General features: G+C 42.4%; 1 protein-coding gene across 1 annotated transcript in view; it reads left to right on the forward strand.

The window, feature by feature from the left end:
• LOC311118953 (neurexin-1a-beta-like) overlaps window positions 1–20,389 on the forward strand; it is a gene marked incomplete at both ends in the record, with an annotated part of 435,621 nt that overhangs the window by 167,329 nt on the left and 247,903 nt on the right. The window lies entirely within an intron of this gene.

Here is a 20,389-nt window from a genome sequence, read left to right on the forward strand (position 1 = left end):
GTCAGGCTGGGAGTCTCTCTCCCCCTCTCTCTCTCTCTCTCTCTCTCTCTCTCTCTCTCTCTCTCTCTCTCTCGCTCTCTCTCTCGCTCTCTCGCTCTCTCTCTCTCTTGCTCTCTCTCTCTCTTGCTCTCTCTCTCTCTCTCTCTCTCTCTCTCTCTCGCTCTCTCTCTCTCTCTCTCTCTCTCTCTCTCTCTGTTTCCCCGTGCTTACTGAGGTGTGGTGCCGACCGCGCTTCACACACACACACACACACACACACACACACACACACACACACACACACACACACACTGACACACACACATGAACTAACAGGAGAGAGAGCTGGTGGGTGTGTGGCAGCCATTAGAACACAGCTACAGCTTTGATCTGTTGGGCGGATTGACAAAATGGTTTCTCCCAGGCCCCTTGATGTCAAAGGAGAGAGGTGGTGACAGAGAGGGAGATAGAGAACGCGAGGCCTGATAGACTTAGTTTACTCTAGGCCTGATAGACTTAGTTTACTCTAGGCATGATAGAATTAGAGACAGACAGACATTTTTATTTTAGTCATTTAGCAGACACTCTTATCCAGAGCGAGTTACAGTTAGTGAATGCATACATGTTTTTTAAAATTATATGTTTTTTATACTGGCCCCCCGTGGGAAACGAACCCACATCCCTGCCGGCCAAACCCTCCCCTACCTTGGACAACGCTGGGCCAATTGTGCACCGCCAATGGGTCTCCCGGTCACGGCCGGCTGCGACAGAGCCTGGACTCAAACCAGGATCTCTAGTGGCACAGCTAGCACTGCGATGCAGTGCCTTAGACCACTGCGCCACTCGGGAGTTACAGACAGACAGACATGCGTCCATTAGCACACACAGAAATTAACAAATATATACACACAGACACAGACACAGAATATGCGCACACTCATGAACACAAACTACCAACACACACACAAACAAAACAAATCAGTCCAAGCCATTTCGTTCCAATACCCCCTTGTGTGTTATAACTGTATCAATTCATGGAATAACATAACATTCCGTTGCTACTTCCTCCTTCTGTGGTGCTACAGTTGGCAGAAATTGAATGGCAAGCGTCTCCCATCACAGCAGCAGGATTGACAGACTGCAGATTGGGTCTAGATGGTGATGGACGCTAGTGGAAACAATAAGTCTATTTTATTAGTAAGGGGATGATGCGTTTTCTACCACTGAATTGTGGGTTTCAAGCATTCTCCCGTTCTCTTAAGTGTTTAGAGGGGGATTTTGTCTGTGTGTGTGATGTATGTGTGTGTGTGTTCTGTGTGTGTGTGTGTTCTGTGTGTGTGTGTGTTCTTTGTGTGTGTGTGTGCTGTGTGTGTTCTCTGTTTCTGTCTGTATGTCTGTCGACAGAAATTAATCCGGAGATTGGTCAGTGATTTCCAACTCAATGCTTTATAGCATCATTATACCCTGAATAGATGCATCGTTTTGCATAGTTACTGTATACAATGGTAGGATGCTAATGACATACTGGTCGCCGGGCTTCTCGGACAGAAAATACATCTACATTAGGATTAGCTATGTTACTGATGTGCTCTATCAACACAAAGACAGCTGTACCTGTCCCCACACAGACAGCTGTACCTGTCCACAAACAGACAGGTCTCTTGAAATACATGGTCTTCATTTGATCACCCTGTTGTTGAAGGAAATGTCAAGGTTCCAGGTCAAAAAAGCTTATAAAGTTAGTCATTTTCACTTTAAAAATACTTTTTTTGCCCTAAAAAAAAATGTATAATCTCCTACAAAAATGCCCATTAATTATAATCTACACAATAATTCACATTTCCCGTTGCTGCAGGATTATTTTCCTGCTGTGAGAAACGTGTCAAATCAAGATCCAATATTTGTATAATTTTTCACCGGGTCCTGGAAAAAGAACAAGAGAGCTTGACATTTAAAGACTAATATATAAATATATATATAATACCTCCACATTTCTTTCCTATTGCAATATTCTATAGAAGACTGATTACACCAAAACCAATATCATAACCTTATATTGATTCACCTCATTTGCTCCCGAGTGGTGCAGCGGTCTAAGGCACTACATCTCAGTGCTAGAGGCGTCACTACAGACCCTGGTTCGATTCCAGGCTGTATCACAACCCTGCCTTGATTGGGAGTCCCATAAGGCGGCGCACAATTAGCCCAGTGTCATCCGGGGTAGGCTGTAATTGCAAGTAAGAATTTGTTCTCAACTGACTTGCCTAGTTAAATAAAGGTTAAATAAAAAACCTTGGAAAGGGCTGCAGGAACAATGATGGCTAACACAAAAGTATTCAATAATGTGTGGGTGTGATGCCCCACCAATGGTGTGTATGCGAGCCAGAGTTTTGCATTGGTGTCTAGTTGGTGTGCATCCCTGCCTAAGAGAGAGAGAGAGGGGTGGACAGGTCGTCACCATGCCTGGCCTCCTGCATGCTTACATTATAAAATGCTTACATTAGCTGAGCCAGCCAGGCTGTGTGCTGGAGCTTGGCCTGTTATGGCCAGAGCAAATCAAAGCGCACTATACCAAACACTAATTCATGAGATGGCTCAATAGTCTTTTTATATTAGTGTGTGTGTGTGTGTGTGTGTGTGTGTGTGTGTGTGTGTGTGTGTGTGTGTGTGTGTGTGTGTGTGTGTGTGTGTGTGTGTGTGTGTGTGTGTGTGTGAACTAAGGTCTGTGTCATGTGAACACATTTCCATAGTACTTGTCTACAGGCCACACTCTGATGTGATGTCATCTCTATATGATGGGTAATCTCTATATCATGGGTAATTTCTATATAATGGGTAATCTCTATATCATGGGTAACCTCTATATGATGAGTAATCTCTATATGATGGGTAATCTCTATATCAAGGGTAATTTCTATATAATGGGTAATCTCTATATCATGGGTAACATCTATATGATGAGTAATCTCTATATCATGGGTAATCTCTATATCATGGGTAATCTCTATATGATGAGTAATCTCTATATCATGAGTAATCTATATATCATGGGTAATCTCTATATGATGAGTAATCTCTATGTCATGGGTAATATCTATATAATGGGTAATCTCCATATGATGGGTAATCTCTTTATCGTGGGTAATATCTATATCATGGGTAATCTCTATATGATGAGTAATGGTAATTGGATTTCATTTAATTATTCCATTCAAAGGCTTGATGTTGGTTCAACCTTAGTCTGAGAGGAGAGAACGGAGAGTGTAAATTAATGATGCTCGCTCTCTCTCCAGCTTCCGCTCACACACACACACACACACACACACGCACGAACGCATGCACTCACACATGCACACATGCACGCGCATGCACGCACACACGCACACACACACACACGCACACACACACACACACACACACACACACACACACACACACACACACACACACACACACACACACACACACACACACACACACACACACACACACACACACTGTATCTTCATCCACCCCAGACACACTTATCTTATTTGTGGAGGCAGTAAAATCATATAATTAAAATCCATAATTCACCACACAGGTCGTAATCATTGGCAGCCAATTACATTGGAGTGACAGAACCAGGTGAGAGATGTGGAGAGGGAAGGGGGGATGAGGTAGAGACGGAGAGGGAAAGGGGGATGAGGTAGAGACGGAGAGGGAAGGGGGGATGAGGTAGAGACGGAGAGGGAAAGGGGGATGAGGTAGAGACGAAGAGGAAAAGGGGATGAGGTAGAGACGGAGAGGGAAAGGGGGATGAGGTAGAGACGAAGAGGAAAAGGGGGATGAGGTAGAGACGGAGAGGGAAGGGAGGATGAGGTAGAGACGGAGAGGGAAGGGGGGATGAGGTAGAGACGGAGAGGGAAGGGGGGATGAGGTAGAGACGAAGAGGAAAAGGGGATGAGGTAGAGACGGAGAGGGAAAGGGGGATGAGGTAGAGACGAAGAGGAAAAGGGGATGAGGTAGAGACGGAGAGGGAAAGGGGGATGAGGTAGAGACAGAGAGGAAAAGGGGGATGAGGTAGAGACGGAGAGGGAAAGGGGGATGAGGTAGAGACGGAGAGAGAAGGGGAAGGGTAGAGGAGGTAGTATTACTGGGTGAGGTCACAGCTCTGACTTATCAGCAGCCCTCTAATGGGTAGAGGTTAAAGGAGTAGGAAGAGGTTAACCTCTTAAGGATCTGACCCTTTTTTTAAAAATGTTTGCCTAAAATGACATACCCAAATCTAACTGCCTGTAGCTCAGGACCTGAAGCAAGGATATGCATATTCTTGATACCATTTGAAAGGAAACAATTAGAAGTTTATGGAAATTAATGAAATTAATTTAGTAGAATATAACACATTCGATCTGGTAGAAGATAATACCTACAAAAAAACATGCGTTTTTTATTTATTTTTTTGTTCCATCATATTTGAAATGCAAGAGAAAGGCCACAATATATTATTGCAGTTTAGGCGCAATTTCGATTTTGGCCACTTGATGGCAACAGTGTGTGTGCAAAGTTTCAGATTGATCCAGTGAAGCATTGTAATACTGGACTATTTTGTATCAAGACTGCCCAAATGTGCCGAATTTGTCAATTGATACATTTTCATGTACATAACTATAGAGAACATACAAAAATTATATGGTAATACAAAACGTAAGTTTACACACTCCCAGGAATGTCATACATGATGGATCATTAGCTTATACACTAACTTTTACACATCTAGATGGCTGGGCGGGGTGTGTGTGGAGCCAGAGACAGCAGGGGTTCAAACTGTAGAACCCAGTTCCTACATTTGAATATAAAAATTGATTTTATCAAACAAAACTATGCTACATTTTATCTCTGGGACCCTTAGGATGACAAATCAGAGCAAGATTACTGAATGTAAGTACATTATTTACCTTCAGAGGTGAATGTATCAAACCAGTTGCCGTAATACTTTTTTGTTGTTGTGCATTCTCCTCAAACAATACTATGGTATTTTTTTCACTGTAATAGCTACTGTAAATTGAACAGTGCAGTTAGATTAACAAGAATTTAAGCTTTCTGCACATATAAGACATGTCTATGTCCTGGAGAGTTTGCTGTTACTTACAACAGTCATGCTAATCACATTAGCGCACGTTAGCTCACACCGATCCCGTAGAGGTTTAAGGAGACAGGAAGAGGTTAAAGGAGACAGGAAGGGGCTCTAGAACGTTGAGAAAGGAGAGGCTGTTTAGACAGCTGTATGGAGAAGGTGAAAGGTTGCATCCAAGATGGAACCCTATTCACTATATTTGATCCCCTGCTGATTTTTTATGTTTGCCCACTGACAAAGAAATGATCAGTCTATCATTTTAATGGTAGGTTTATTTGAACAGTGAGCGACAGAATAACAACAAAGAAATCCAGAAAAACGCATGTCAAAATGTTATAAATTGATTTGCATTTTAATGAGGGAAATAGCTATTTGACCCCCTCTCAATCAGAAAGATTTCTGTCTCCCAGGTGTCTTTTATACAGGTAACGAGCTGATATTAGGAGCACACTCTTGAAGGGAGTGCTCCTAATCTCAGCTTGTTACCTGTATAAAAGACCAGCTGTCCACAGACCTGTCCAAAGACCTGTCCACAGAAGCAATCAATCAATCAGATTCCAAACTCTTCACCATGGCCAAGACCAAAGAGCTCTCCAAGGATGTCACGAACAAGATTGTAGACCTACACAAGGCTTGAATGGGCTACAAGACCATCGCCAAGCAGCTTGTTGAAACGGTGACCACAGTTGGTGCGATTATTCGCAAATGGAAGAAACACAAAATAACTGTCAATCTCCCTCGGCCTGGGGCTCCATGCAAGATCTCACCTCGTGGAGTTGCAATGATCATGAGAACGGTGAGGAATCAGCCCAGAACTACACGGGAGGATCTTGTAAATGATCTCAAGGCAGCTGGGACCATAATCACCAAGAAAACAATTGGTAACACACTACGCCGTGAAGGTCTGAAACCCTCAGCGCCCGCAAGGTCCCCCTGCTCAAGAAAGCACATATACAGGGCCGTCTGAAGTTTGCCAATGAACATCTGAATGATTCAGAGGATAACTGAGTGAAAGTGTTGTGGTCAGATGAGACCAAAATCGAGCTCTTTGGCATCAACTCAACTCGCCGTGTTTGGAGGAGGAGGAATGCTGCCTATGACCCCAAGAACACCATCCCCACCGCCAAACATGGAGGTGGAAACATTATGCTTTGGTGGTGTTTTTCTGCTAAGGGGACAGGACAACTTCACCGCATCAAAGGGACGATGGACGGGGCCATGTACCGTCAAATCTTGGGTGAGAACCTCCTTCCCTCAGCCAGGGCATTGAAAATGGGTTGTGGATGGGTATTCCAGCATGACAATGACCCACAACAGATGGCCAACGCAACAAAGGAGTGGCTCAAGAAGAAGCACATTAAGGTCCTGGAGTGGCCTAGCCAGTCTCCAGACCTTAATCCCATAGAAAATCTGTGGAGGGAGCTGAAGGTTTGAGTTGCCAAACGTCAGCCTCGAAACCTTAATGACTTGGAGAAGATCTGCAAAGAGGACTGGAACAAAATCCCTCCTGAGATGTGTGCAAACCTGGTGGCCAACTACAAGAAATGTCTGACCTCTGTGTTTGCCAACAAGGGTTTTGCCACCAAGTACTAAGTCATGTTTTGCAGAGGGGTCAAATACTTATTTCCCTCATTAAAATGCAAATCAATTTATAACATTTTTAACATGCTTTTCTGGATTTTTTTGCTGTTATTCTGTCTCTCACTGTTCAAATAAACCTACCATTAAAATTATAGACTGATCATGTCTTTGTCAGTGGGCAAACGTACAAAATCAGCAGTGGATCAAATACTTTTTTCCCTCACTCTAGTGCAGTATGTAGTGAATAGGGTTCCATTAGGGATGCAACCTAGAAGGCTGTATAAAACATATTATAAACTGGTTGGTTCAAGCCCTGAATGCTGATTGGCTGACAGCCGTGGTATATCAGACTGTTTGACACGGGTATGACAAAACATTTATTTGTATTGCTCTAAATACATTGGTAACCAGTTTATAATAGCAATAAGCTACCGTGGTGGTTTGTGGTATATGGCCAATATACTATGGCTAAGGGCTGTATCCAGGCACTCCGCATTGTGTCGTGATTTAAGAACTGCCCTTAGCTGTGGTATATTGGCCAAATACCACACCCCCTTGGGTCTTATTGCTTAATTATACTGGAATATATACTGTAGCTGAATAACCTGGAAAAAATACTGCAAGTTCCATGGCAGGTATGAATAGATTCCAAAGCCAGCTGGTTGAAGTAGAACTTTGTCTTTTGCATTTAATAAAATATTCACAATTTCTACACTTGAATTGCTTGGCAACGGACATAAGAATAATGCTCCATACTGGATAATAATGTATAACATAGTAATAACATAAAGTATGAGTTGCCGCCAAACATCCTATCAAAAAGGATATCAATGACCTAGTGATCTGGTCATAACCATCCTATGAACAGAAACCCAGTGGGGAGAGATCGTTGACAGATTGTGCCAGGGACCACTGGCCTTCTCCATGGTTTCCTTTGTCAGCTTTGGCAGTCAGGAACAGATGGAAGAGAAGACGTGTTTCAGACAAATTATTCTGTTTTTGCTCCACAACTGTTACCTTGTTTTCTTGTTTGATGGATGAATATGTGTTGCTTCAGACCCATAACAGCAAACCAGCACATCACTGGGTCTGTAACCATCCAATGGCCCAGGGTCTACCGACATGTGGTCACTCATAGAGTGATAGGTTCATATTCATAGGGGGATATTTGGGACGCACCCTTGGTTTGGTGGTGGACGTCGGGCTATGTGGAGTCTTGTATCATCTCACTCCCAGAGATGATATGATAGCAGTGGCAGCTAGGTAGAGTCTCTGTGTTAATGTGTTGCTGTAATGGCTGAGACGGCTGAATCCATCACCATTACTGAGGGACATTAGACACACACACATACACACACACACACACACATACATACACACACACACACACACACATACACACACACACACACACACACACACACACACACACACCTACACACATACACACACACACACATACATAAACACACACACACACACACCTACACACATACACACACACACACACACACACATACACATACACATACACATACACATACACATACACATACACATACACATACACATACACATACACATACACACACACACACACACACATACACATACACACACACACACACACACACACACACACACACACACACACACATACACACACACACACACATTACTTGGGACCATTAGCAGAGAAATTATCCACCCACCAGTACAATTCCCCTTGGTGAACAAGCTGTCTGGACTACTGTAATTATCCTATCATTCAGTTATCACCTATTAGAAATGATTTACTTTAAGAGACAATATGTGGCAGTAGTACAGTATAGTATGGTATGGTATGGTATAGTATGATATACTATAGTATTGAATGGTATAGCATAGTATGGTATAATATAGTATAGTATGGTATAATATAGTATATTATGGGTAGTATAGTATGGTATAGTATAGTATAGTATAGTATAGTATAGTATAGTATAGTATAGTATAGTATAGTATAGTATGGCATGGTATAGTATACTGTGATATAGTATGGTATAGTACAGTATGGATTGGTATAGTATAGTTTGATATATTATAGTATAGTATAGTATAGTATGGTATGGTATGGTATGGTATGGTATAATATAGCGTGGTATAGTATAGTATAGTATAGTATAGTATAGTATGATATACTATAGTATTGAATGGTATAGTATAGTATGGTATAATATAGTTTAGTATGATATAGTATAGTATAGTACAGTATGGTATATAATAGGATGATATGATATGATATGATATGATATGGTATGGTATATTATAGGTTAGTATAGTGTAGTGTAGTATAGTATGGTATGATATATTATAGTATAGTATAGTATAGTATAGTATAGTATAGTATAGTATAGTATAGTATAGTATAGTATAGTATAATATAGTATAGTATAGTATAGTATAGTATGATATAGTATATCATAATATAGTATCGTATAGTATCATATAGTATTGTATAGTATGGATTGGTATAGTATAGTATGGATTGGTGTAGTATAGTATAGTACAGTACAGTACAGTATAGTATAGTATAGTATAGTATAGTATAGTATAGTATAGTATAGTATAGTATAGTATAGTATAATATAGTATAGTATGGTATAGTATGGTCCCCTGTAGCTCAGTTGGTAGAGCATGGCGCTTGCAACGCCAGGGTTGTGGGTTCATTTCCCACGGGGGGCCAGTATGAAAATGTATGCACTCACTAACTGTAAGTCGCTCTGGATAAGAGCGTCTGCTAAATGACTAAAATGTAAATGTATATTGAAGTATAGTATAGTACAGTGTAGTATATTATAGTATGGTATAGTATAGCATAGCATAGTTGACATGAGAATTGTGTTATCTCAATGGCTGAAGTCAAACACTTCTTAAATCTTTGAATAATTCCCAGAGGTGTAAATCTCTAGTTTAAATAAATTAAACAAAGACCACTTACTGCAATGGTCAGTCTTTATTCATTGAGAGTGCTCTGAAAATCATACAATGCACAACATGTTTTATACCTCTACTACATCCCTAAGTGGCCCAATGAGAAAGCTCCTAGCCCATATTTAGGCAACTGTCACATTTCTCCGTAAGCTTGCTGTCTTGTTCGTTCATGAATGGGTCAGACCAAGGTGCAGCGTGATATGCATACATGTTTATTAGAACCAAGTAAACAACTACAAAACAACAAACGAAACGTGAAGTCCAAGGTACACAAACAACATACCTAACACGGAACAAGATCTCACAACCCACTAGTGCCAATAGGCTGCCTAAGTATTGTCCCCAATCAGAGACAACGAGAGACAGCTGCCTCTGATTGGGAACCACACCGGCCAACATAGATCTACACAAACTAGACCCTATACAACATAGACAATCACAACATAGAAAATCACACCCTGACTAAAAAAATAAGAGTCCCCAGAGTCAGGGCATGACAGTACCCCCCCCCCCCCCCCCCCCCACAACCTTTACTTAACAGGGTAGGGGCCGGGTGGGCATTACGCCTCGGAGGCGGATCCGGCTCCGGGCGTGACCACCACCTATTCTCCTCCTCCCTGCTGCGCCCCTGGTCTGGTCTGGACCTCGGCGTGCTGCTTCCCCTCTCCTTCCTCCCACTATACTCCAAGCCCTATCTGGACCCTGGTGTGGGAGACCCCGAACCTGGAGAGGGGCTGACGTCTGGGTCTGGACTGGAGCCGCTGACCGGAGCTGGACCGGGCACCGGTGGAGCGGACTGCTCAGGCTCCGGACTAAGAGCCGCTGACCGGAGCTGGACTCGGCACCGGTGGAGTGGACTGCTCTGGCTCCGGAGTGGAGCCGCTGACCGGATCTGGACTGGACCCCGGTGGAGCGGACTGCTCTGGCTCCGGAGTGGAGCCGCTGACCGGAGCTGGATCAGGCACCGGTGGAGCGGACTGCTCTGGCTCCGGAGTGGAGCCGCTGACCGGAGCTGGACTGGACCCCGGTGGAGTTGACTGCTCTGGCTCCGGAGTGGAGCAGCTGACCGGAGCTGGATCAGGCACCGGTGGAGCGGACTGCTCTGGCTCCGGACTGGAGCTGCTGACTGGTGCCGGACCAGGCACCGGCGGAACGGGCACGGGCCGTGCCGGACTGGACACACTCACCACTGGTCTGGTGCGAGGAGCAGGCACGGGCCGAACCGGACTAGGAACACGCAACACTGGCTTGGTGCGAGAAGCAGGAGCAGGCCGGGCCGGGCTGGCGACGCGCACCACTGGCTTGGTGCGAGGGACAGGAACAGGCCGGACCGGGCTAGCGACACGCACCACTGGCTTGGTGCGAGGGGCAGGAACAGGCCGGGCTGGCGACGCGCACCACTGGCTTGGTGCGAGGGGCAGGAACAGGCCGGGCCAGGCTGGCGACGCGCACCACTGGCTTGGTGCGAGGGGCAGGAACAGGCCGGGCCGGGTTGGCGACGCGCACCACTGGCTTGGTGCGAGGGACAGGAACAGGCCGGACCGGGCTGGCGATGCGCACCACTGGCTTGGTGCGAGGGACAGGAACAGGCCGGACCTGGCTGGCGACGCGCACCACTGGCTTGGTGCGAGGGACAGGAACAGGCCGGACTGGGCTGGCGACACGCACCACTGGCTTGGTGCGAGGGGCAGGAACAGGCCGGGCCTGGCTGGCGACGCGCACCACTGGCTTGGTGCGAGGAGCAGGAATGGGCCGAACCGGACTGCGAAGGCGGACTGGAGGTCTGGAGCGGAGAACTGGCACAACCCGTCCTGGCTGGCTACCCACTTTCGCACTACACGTGCGGGGCGCTGGCACAGGACGCACTGGGCTGTGCACGCGTACTGGCGATACAGTACGTAGAACCGGCGCAGGATATGCAGGACCGAGGAGGCGTACTGGAGACCAGGAGCGTTGAGCCGGCACACCCCGTCCTGGCTGGATGCCCATCTTTGCACGGCACGTGCGTGGTGCTAGCTCCGCATAACACGGAGCCTGCCCAGTCACACGCCTCCTCGCGTGAGTACGGGGAGTTGGCTCTGCTCTAACACTAGGCTCCGCCAACCACCCTTTTAGCCCCCCCAAAAAAATGTCTTGGGGCTGTCGCTCGGGCTTCTTCCTCGGCCGGCGCCTTCTGCGTTGCCGCTGCTCCTCTCTATACCGCGCCTCCACTGTCTCCTCCCAAGGACGGCGATCCATCCCAGCCTGAATCTCCTCCCATGTCCAGGAACCATTTCCTTCCAGGATCTCCACCCATGTCCAGGCTGTCTGCTCCTGGACACGCTGCTTGGTCCTCGTTTGGTGGGATCTTCTGTCACGTTCGTTCATGGACGGGTCAGACCAAGGCGCAGCGTGATATGCATACATGTTTATTTGAACCAAATAAAAAACAACAAAACAATAAACGAAACGTGAAGTCCAAGGTACACAAACAACATACCTAACACGGAAGAAGATCCCACAACCCACTAGTGCCAATAGGCTGCCTAAGTAAGGGCCCCAATCAGAGACAACGAGCGACAGCTGCCTCTGATTGGGAACCACACAGGCCAACATAGATCTATACATTCTAGAATGTACAACATGGACAAACACAGAAAGGAAAATACACACCCTGACTCAACATACAAGCGTCCTCTGAGTCAGGGCGTGACACTTGCACAGCAACCTAGTTGTTTCTTCCTGTATCTATTTCACACTGGTTTCAGAAGACACAAATACTCTGTTGCTGGACAAATATGTATCTTATACAGGCACATACGGTGGGGACATGCTTCTCAGTGTCTAGTTTCACATCCTGTTTTCTGTTATTGGTTTCACAGTTGCACTCTGCTTGCATAGATATAAAAATAAGCCAAAGCCCTTGTTTTACTTCTAACTAAGCTTAACACATTATTAGATTATAGTCTTATTATTCTTAATACATTTCACACCGTTATATATTGACAGGGTGGAATATTTAGTCACTACATTTTAATTATCCTATCAATAGTATAATATGGTATAGTATGGTATGTTATGGTATAGAAAATTATAGTTTGGTATAGTATAGTATAGTATAGAATAGTACAGCACAGTACAGTACAGTACAGTACAGTACAGTATAGTATAGTATACCATGGTATGGTTTTGTATGTTATGGTATAGTATGGTATAGTATGGTATAGTATGGTATAGTATGGTATAGTATGGTATAGTATGGTATGGTATGGTATGGTTTGGTATAGTATAGTATAGTATAGTATAGTCTGGTATAGTATAGTATGGTACACTCTAGTCTATGCAAATGTATTTAAATAATTTGCCTATCAAAGTGTAGGTGAAACTGTATATGCGTATTGGCTACAGCCTCACATGCCCACACCAATGCTGACATGAGAAAATGTTGCCAAACTTTACTAAAACTTTTAATTACACACATATATGTAGTTGAAGTTGGAAGTTTACATACACTTATGTTGAAGTCATTAAAAGTTGTTTTTCAACCACTCCACAAATTTCTTGTTGACAAACTATAGTTTTGGCAAGTCGGTTAGGACATCTACTTTGTGCATGACACAAGTCATTTTTCCAACAATTGTTTACAGAGATGATCTACCTTAAAATTCACTGTATCACAATTCCAGTGGGTCAGAAATTTACATACACTAAGTTGACTGTGCCTTTAAACAGCTTGGAAAATTCCAGAAAATGATGTCATGGATTTAGAAGCTTCTGATAGGCTAATTGACATAATTTGAATCAATTGGAGGTGTACCTATGGATGTATTTCAAGGCCTACCTTCAAACTCAGTGCCTCTTTGCTTGACATAATGGGAAAATCAAAAGAAATCAACAAAACCCTCAGAATTTATTTTGTAGACCTCCACGTTCATCTGTACAAACAATAGTACTCAAGTATAAACACCATGGGACCACGCAGCCGTCATACCGCTCAGGAAGGAGACACGTTCTGTCTCCTAGAGATGAACGTACTTTGGTGCGAAAAGTGCAAATCAATCCCAGAACAACAGCAAAGGACCTTGTGAAGATCTAGATACATTTTCTAACCAGTCTGGATTACAACCAAATTATGACAAATGTACTATATTACGTATTGGATCACTAAAAAATACAATTTCTATATTACCATGTAGTTTACCAATAAAATGGTCTGATGGTGATGTGGATATACTCGGAATACATATCCCAAAGGAAATAAATGATCTCACTTCAATGAATTTTAATAGAAAGTGAGCAAAAATAGATAATATCTTATTACCATGGAAAGGAAAATACCTGTCAATTTGTGGAAAAATCACCCTTATTAACTCTTTGGTATTATCCCAGTTTACCTATTTGCTTATGGTCTTGCCTACGCCTAGCAAACAGTTTTTTAAATTATATGAGAAACAAATATTCAATTTTATTTGGAACGGCAAGCCAGACAAAATTAAAAGGGCATATTTATATAATGAATATGAATTCGGAGGACAGAAATTATTAAATATTAAAGCATTAGACCTATCACTAAAAGCTTTAGTCATACAAAAGTTATACTTAAATCCGAACTGGTTCTCAAGCAAATTAGTAAGATTGTCTCACCCAATGTTCAAGAAAGGCCTTTTTCCCTTTATTCTGATTACAACAACTCATTTGCAGTTATTTGAAAAGGAAATAATCTCCCAAATATCACTATTTCTAAAACAAGCCATAGAAAGTTGGTTGCAATTTCAATTTAATCCTCCAGAAACGACAGAACAAATAATGCAACAAATATTGTGGTTTAATTCAAATATACTAATTGACAAAAAACCTTTATTTTTTGACAGAATGTTTAAAAAAGGTATAATCTTCGTAAATGATATCATCGGTAGGACTGGTGGAGTTATGTCGCACATGCAGCTAACAAAAACATATGGAAATGTCTGCTCTACCCAAAATTACAACCAAATAATTGCAGCCTTAATGCAAAAGTGGAAGAGGAAAGTGGAAGGGGGAGAAAGTAAGGAACTTGTCTGTCGGCCTTGCATTAAAGAACATAATTGTTTAAGGAAAACTGTTATAAATAAAAAAGTATATCAGTTTCACTTAAGGACCAAAGGATTGACAGCCGTCCCATATAGATTGCAAAATAGTTGGGAAGAGATTTTTGACGTACCGATCCCATGGCATAGTGTTTATGAACTGACACGCAAAATGACACCGGATTCAAAAATTAGAATCTTTCAATTTAAATAATTATATAAAATTCTTGCTACCAATAGAATGTTATTTTTATGGGGGATTCAATCTTCCCAGCTCTACAGATTTTGCTGTGAAGAGACAGAATCATTAGATCATTTGTTTAGGTTCTGTCCATTTGTAGCTTATTTTTGGACACAGGTCCAGGAATGGCTAAAGGATTGCAATATTTACCTGGAGCTAACCTTGCAGATAGCATTACTGGGTGATCTGAAAAGTCATAGTCAATCGATCAATAATATAATAATACTTTTAGCAAAAATGTTTATTTTTAATTCACAATCTGTAGAAGCAATGAGAATAGAAAGGTTCAGAACTTTTGTAAAACATCACAGTACAGTTGAAATATATATGGCAAATAGAAATCCTATATGGATGGTGTTAAGAGATAGATGGGAGGTATTGAATAGAGTTGAAGGATGGGACTAATAACAAATAACAACAAATAATAACAAAGACAGCTAATAATGTAAGCATACTGTGTCCATAATAAGTATATAGGTTGTATGTAGGGAGCTTTTGGGAAAGAGCACAGTTAGAAGGATATGGCATATAGAAGCAAACCGGATGGACATCATGAAAATGATCGGAGAGGTTGAGAGTAGAAGAAGTTCAGGAGCAAAAAAAAAAAAAATATATATATATATATATATATATATATATATATATATATATATATATATATATATATATATATAAAAACATCGGGGATTGGAAGTGATGCAGACAATGACATTGATAGAAGATACAATCTATCTGCAATATTAAGCTGATCCATCCCCATTTGCTGCAGTTATTTCCCTCATTAAAATGCAAATCAATTCATAACATTTTTGACATGCGTTTTTCTGGATTTTTTTGTTGTTATTCTGTCTCTCACTGTTCAAATAAACCAACCATTAAAATTATAGACTGAACATGTCTTTGTCAGTGGGCAAACGTACAAAATCAGCAGGGGATCAAATACTTATTTCCCTCACTGTATATATATATATATGTACTATATTACGTATTGGATCACTAAAAAATACAATTTCTATATTACCATGTAGTTTACCAATAAAATGGTCTGATGGTGATGTGGATATACTCGGAATACATATCCCAAAGGAAATAAATGATCTCACTTCAATGAATTTTAATAGAAAGTGAGCAAAAATAGATAATATCTTATTACCATGGAAAGGAAAATACCTGTCAATTTGTGGAAAAATCACCCTTATTAACTAAAAGATTTTAAAACATATTTGATTTGTTTAACACTTTTCTGGGTACTACATGATTCCATATGTGTTATTTCATAGTTTTGATGTCTTCATTATTATTCTACAATGTAGAAAATAGTCAAAATAATGAAACATTTTGACATGTAGAATATATATATATATATATATATATATATATATATATATATATATATATATATATATATATATTCTACATGTCAAAATGTTTCATTATTTTGACTATTTTCTACATTGTAGAATAATAATGAAGACATCAAAACTATGAAATAACACATATGGAATCATGTAGTACCCAGAAAAGTGTTAAACAAATCAAATATGTTTTAAAATCTTTTGACAGATACTGTATATGTACAGTACATATATACCTCAATTACCTCATACCTTTGCAAATCAAATCAAATCAAATCAAATCACATTTTATTGGCCACATGCGCCGAATACAACAGGTGTAGACATTAAAGTGAAATGCTTACTTACAGCCCTTAACCAACAATGCATTTATTGTTTAATAAAATAAGTAAAATAAAACAACAACCAAACAGTGTTGAGAAAAAAAGAGCAGAAGTAATATAAAATAACAGTAGGGAGGCTATATATACAGTGGGGAAAAAAAGTATTTAGTCAGCCACCAATTGTGCAAGTTCTCCCACTTAAAAAGATGAGAGAGGCCTGTAATTTTCATCATAGGTACACGTCAACTATGACAGACAAATTGAGAAAAAAAATTCAAGAAAATCACATTGTAGGATTTTTTATGAATTTATTTGCAAATTATGGTGGAAAATAAGTATTTGGTCACCTACAAACAAGCAAGATTTCTGGCTCTCACAGACCTGTAACTTCTTCTTTAAGAGGCTCCTCTGTCCTCCACTCGTTACCTGTATTAATGGCACCTGTTTGAACTTGTTATCAGTATAAAAGACACCTGTCCACAACCTCAAACAGTCACACTCCAAACTCCACTATGGCCAAGACCAAAGAGCTGTCAAAGGACACCAGAAACAAAATTGTAGACCTGCACCAGGCTGGGAAGACTGAATCTGCAATAGGTAAGCAGCTTGGTTTGAAGAAATCAACTGTGGGAGCAATTATTAGGAAATGGAAGACATACAAGACCACTGATAATCTCCCTCGATCTGGGGCTCCACGCAAGATCTCACCCCATGTGGTCAAAATGATTACAAGAACGGTGAGCAAAAATCCCAGAACCACACGGGGGGACCTAGTGAATGACCTGCAGAGAGCTGGGACCAAAGTAACAAAGCCTACCATCAGTAACACACTACGCCGCCAGGGACTCAAATCCTGCAGTGCAAGACGTGTCCCCCTGCTTAAGCCAGTACATGTCCAGGCCCGTCTGAAGTTTGCTAGAGTTCATTTGGATGATCCAGAAGAGGATTGGGAGAATGTCATATGGACAGATGAAACCAAAATAGAACTTTTTAGTAAAAACTCAACTCGTCGTGTTTGGAGGACAAAGAATGCTGAGTTGCATCCAAAGAACACCATACCTACTGTGAAGCATGGGGGTGGAAACATCGTGCTTTGGGGCTGTTTTTCTGCAAAGGGACCAGGACGACTGATCCGTGTAAAGGAAAGAATGAATGGGGCCATGTATCGTGAGATTTTGATTGAAAACCTCCTTCCATCAGCAAGGGCATTGAAGATGAAACGTGGCTGGGTCTTTCAGCATGACAATGATCCCAAACACACCGCCCGGGCAACGAAGGAGTGGCTTCGTAAGAAGCATTTCAAGGTCCTGGAGTGGCCTAGCCAGTCTCTAGGTCTCAACCCCATAGAAAATCTTTGGAGGGAGTTGAAAGTCCGTGTTGCCCAGCGACAGCCCCAAAACATCACTGCTCTAGAGGAGATCTGCATGGAGGAATGGGCCAAAATACCAGCAACAGTGTGTGAAAACCTTGTGAAGACTTACAGAAAATGTTTCACCTGTGTCATTGCCAACAAAGGGTATATAACAAAGTATTGAGAAACTTTTGTTATTGACCAAATACTTATTTTCCACCATAATTTGCAAATACTTCATAAAAAATCCTACAATGTGATTTTCTGGAAAACAATTTCTCATTTTGTCTGTCATAGTTGACGTGTACCTATGATGAAAATTACAGGCCTCTCTCATCTTTTTAAGTGGGAAAACTTGCACAATTGGTGGCTGACTAAATACTTTTTTTCCCCACTGTATACAGGGGGTACCGGTGCAGAGTCAATGTGCGGGGGCACCAGCTAGTTGAGGTAGTTGAGGTAATATGTACATGTGGGTAGAGTTAAAGTGACTATGCATAAATATTTAACAGAGTAGCAGCAGCGTATAAATATTGCGTGGGGGTGGGGGGGCAGTGCAAATAGTTTGGGTAGCCATGAATAGCTGTTCAGGAGTCTTATGGCTTGGGGGTAGAAGCTGTTAAGAAGTATTTTGGACCTAGACTTGGCACTCCGGTACCGCTTGCCGTGCGGTAGCAGAGAGAACAGTCTATGACTAGGGAGGCTGTAGTCTTTGACAATTTTGAGGGCCTTCATCTGACACCGCCTAGTATAGAGATCCTGGATGGCAGGAAGCTTGGCCCCAGTGATGTACTGGGCTGTACGCACTACCCTCTGTAGTGCCTTGCGGTTGGAGGCCGAGCAGTTGCCATACCAGGCGGTGATGCAACCAGTCAGGATGCTCTCGATGGTGCAGCTGTATAATTTTTTGAGGATCTGAGGACCCATACCAAATCTTTTCAGTCTCCTGAGGGGGAATAGGCTTTGTCGTGCCCTCTTCACGACTGTCTTGGTGTGTTTGGACCATGATAGTTTGTTGGTGATGTGGACTCCAAGGAATATGAAGCTCTCAACCTGTTCCACTACAGCCCCGTCGATGAGAATGGGGGCGTGCTCAGTCCTCTTTTTTTTCCTGTAGTCCACAATCATCTCCTTTGTCTTGGTCAGGTTGAGGGAGAGGTTGTTATCCTGGCACCACACGGCCAGGTCTCTGACCTCCTCCCTAAAGGCTGTCTCATCGTTGTCGGTTATCAGGCCTACCACTGTTGTGTCGTCGGCAAACTTAATGATGGTGTTGGAATCGTGCCTGGCCATTCAGTCATGGGTGAACAGGGAGTACAGGAGGGGACTGAACACGCACCCCTGAGGTGCCCCCGTGTTGAGGATCAGTGTGGCAGATGTGTTTTTACCTACCCTTACCACCTGGGGGCGGCCCGTCAGGAAGTCCAGGATCTAGTTGCAGAGGGAGGTGTTTAGTCCCAGGATGCTTAGCTTAGTGATGAGCTTTGAGGGCACTATGGTGTTGAATGCTGAGCTGTAGTCAATAAATAGCATTCTCACGTAGGTTTTCTTCTTGTCCAGGTGGGAAAGGGCAGTGTGGAGTGCAATAGAGATTGCATCATCTGTGGATCTGTTGGGGCGCTATGCAAATTGGAGTGGGTCTAGGGTTTCTGGGATAATGGTGTTGATGTGAGCCATGACCAGCCTTTCAAAGCACTTCATGACTACAGACGTCAGTGCTACGGGTCGGTAGTCATTTAGGCAGGTTATCTTAGGGTCCTTGGGCACGGGGACTATGGTGGTCTGCTTGAAACATGTTGGCATTACAGACATCAACTCGGTACTGGTAATCTCTGTATATAGTCATGTTATAACCTCGTACCTCTGCACATCAACTCGGTACTGGTAATCTCTGTATATAGTCATGTTATTACCTTGTACCTCTTCACATCAACTCGGTTAATCTCTGTATATAGTCATGTTATTTCCTGGTACCTCGGCACATCAACTCGGTACTGGTAATCTCTGTATATAGTCATGTTATTACCTGGTACCTGTTTAGATTATTTATTTTTGATACAGAATGACAAGCTGACCAACACAATAGGTAGGCTAACTAAAGTTTTTACAATGGGGGATAGTAAATTAGGCTAGTGCTTTTGCTGTTCGTTACTCATCTTGTTGGCTGAGAAAAAGTACATGTGGACATCTTCAATGTGCGCCATTGCATCCCGATGTGTCTGTCTTCACTTCTACTTCGGAGCTGTGATGCCTGAAGGTGTTCACATGCTTCCCAGCCAAAACAGTTCAGAAGAGTTTTTGCATATACAGTATTATGACGACATTTTGTGACATTTTTGTTCGTTTTGGACTTCGTTAAGGGTTTTTTCGAGAAGGGTGCAACTGCAGCCCGCAATTCGGGGCGTTCCTGTATGTGGGTATTTCT

Source organism: Coregonus lavaretus (assembly GCF_964263955.1).
Source record: "Coregonus lavaretus genome assembly, chromosome: 1".
NCBI classification, from domain to species: Eukaryota; Metazoa; Chordata; class Actinopteri; order Salmoniformes; family Salmonidae; genus Coregonus; species Coregonus lavaretus.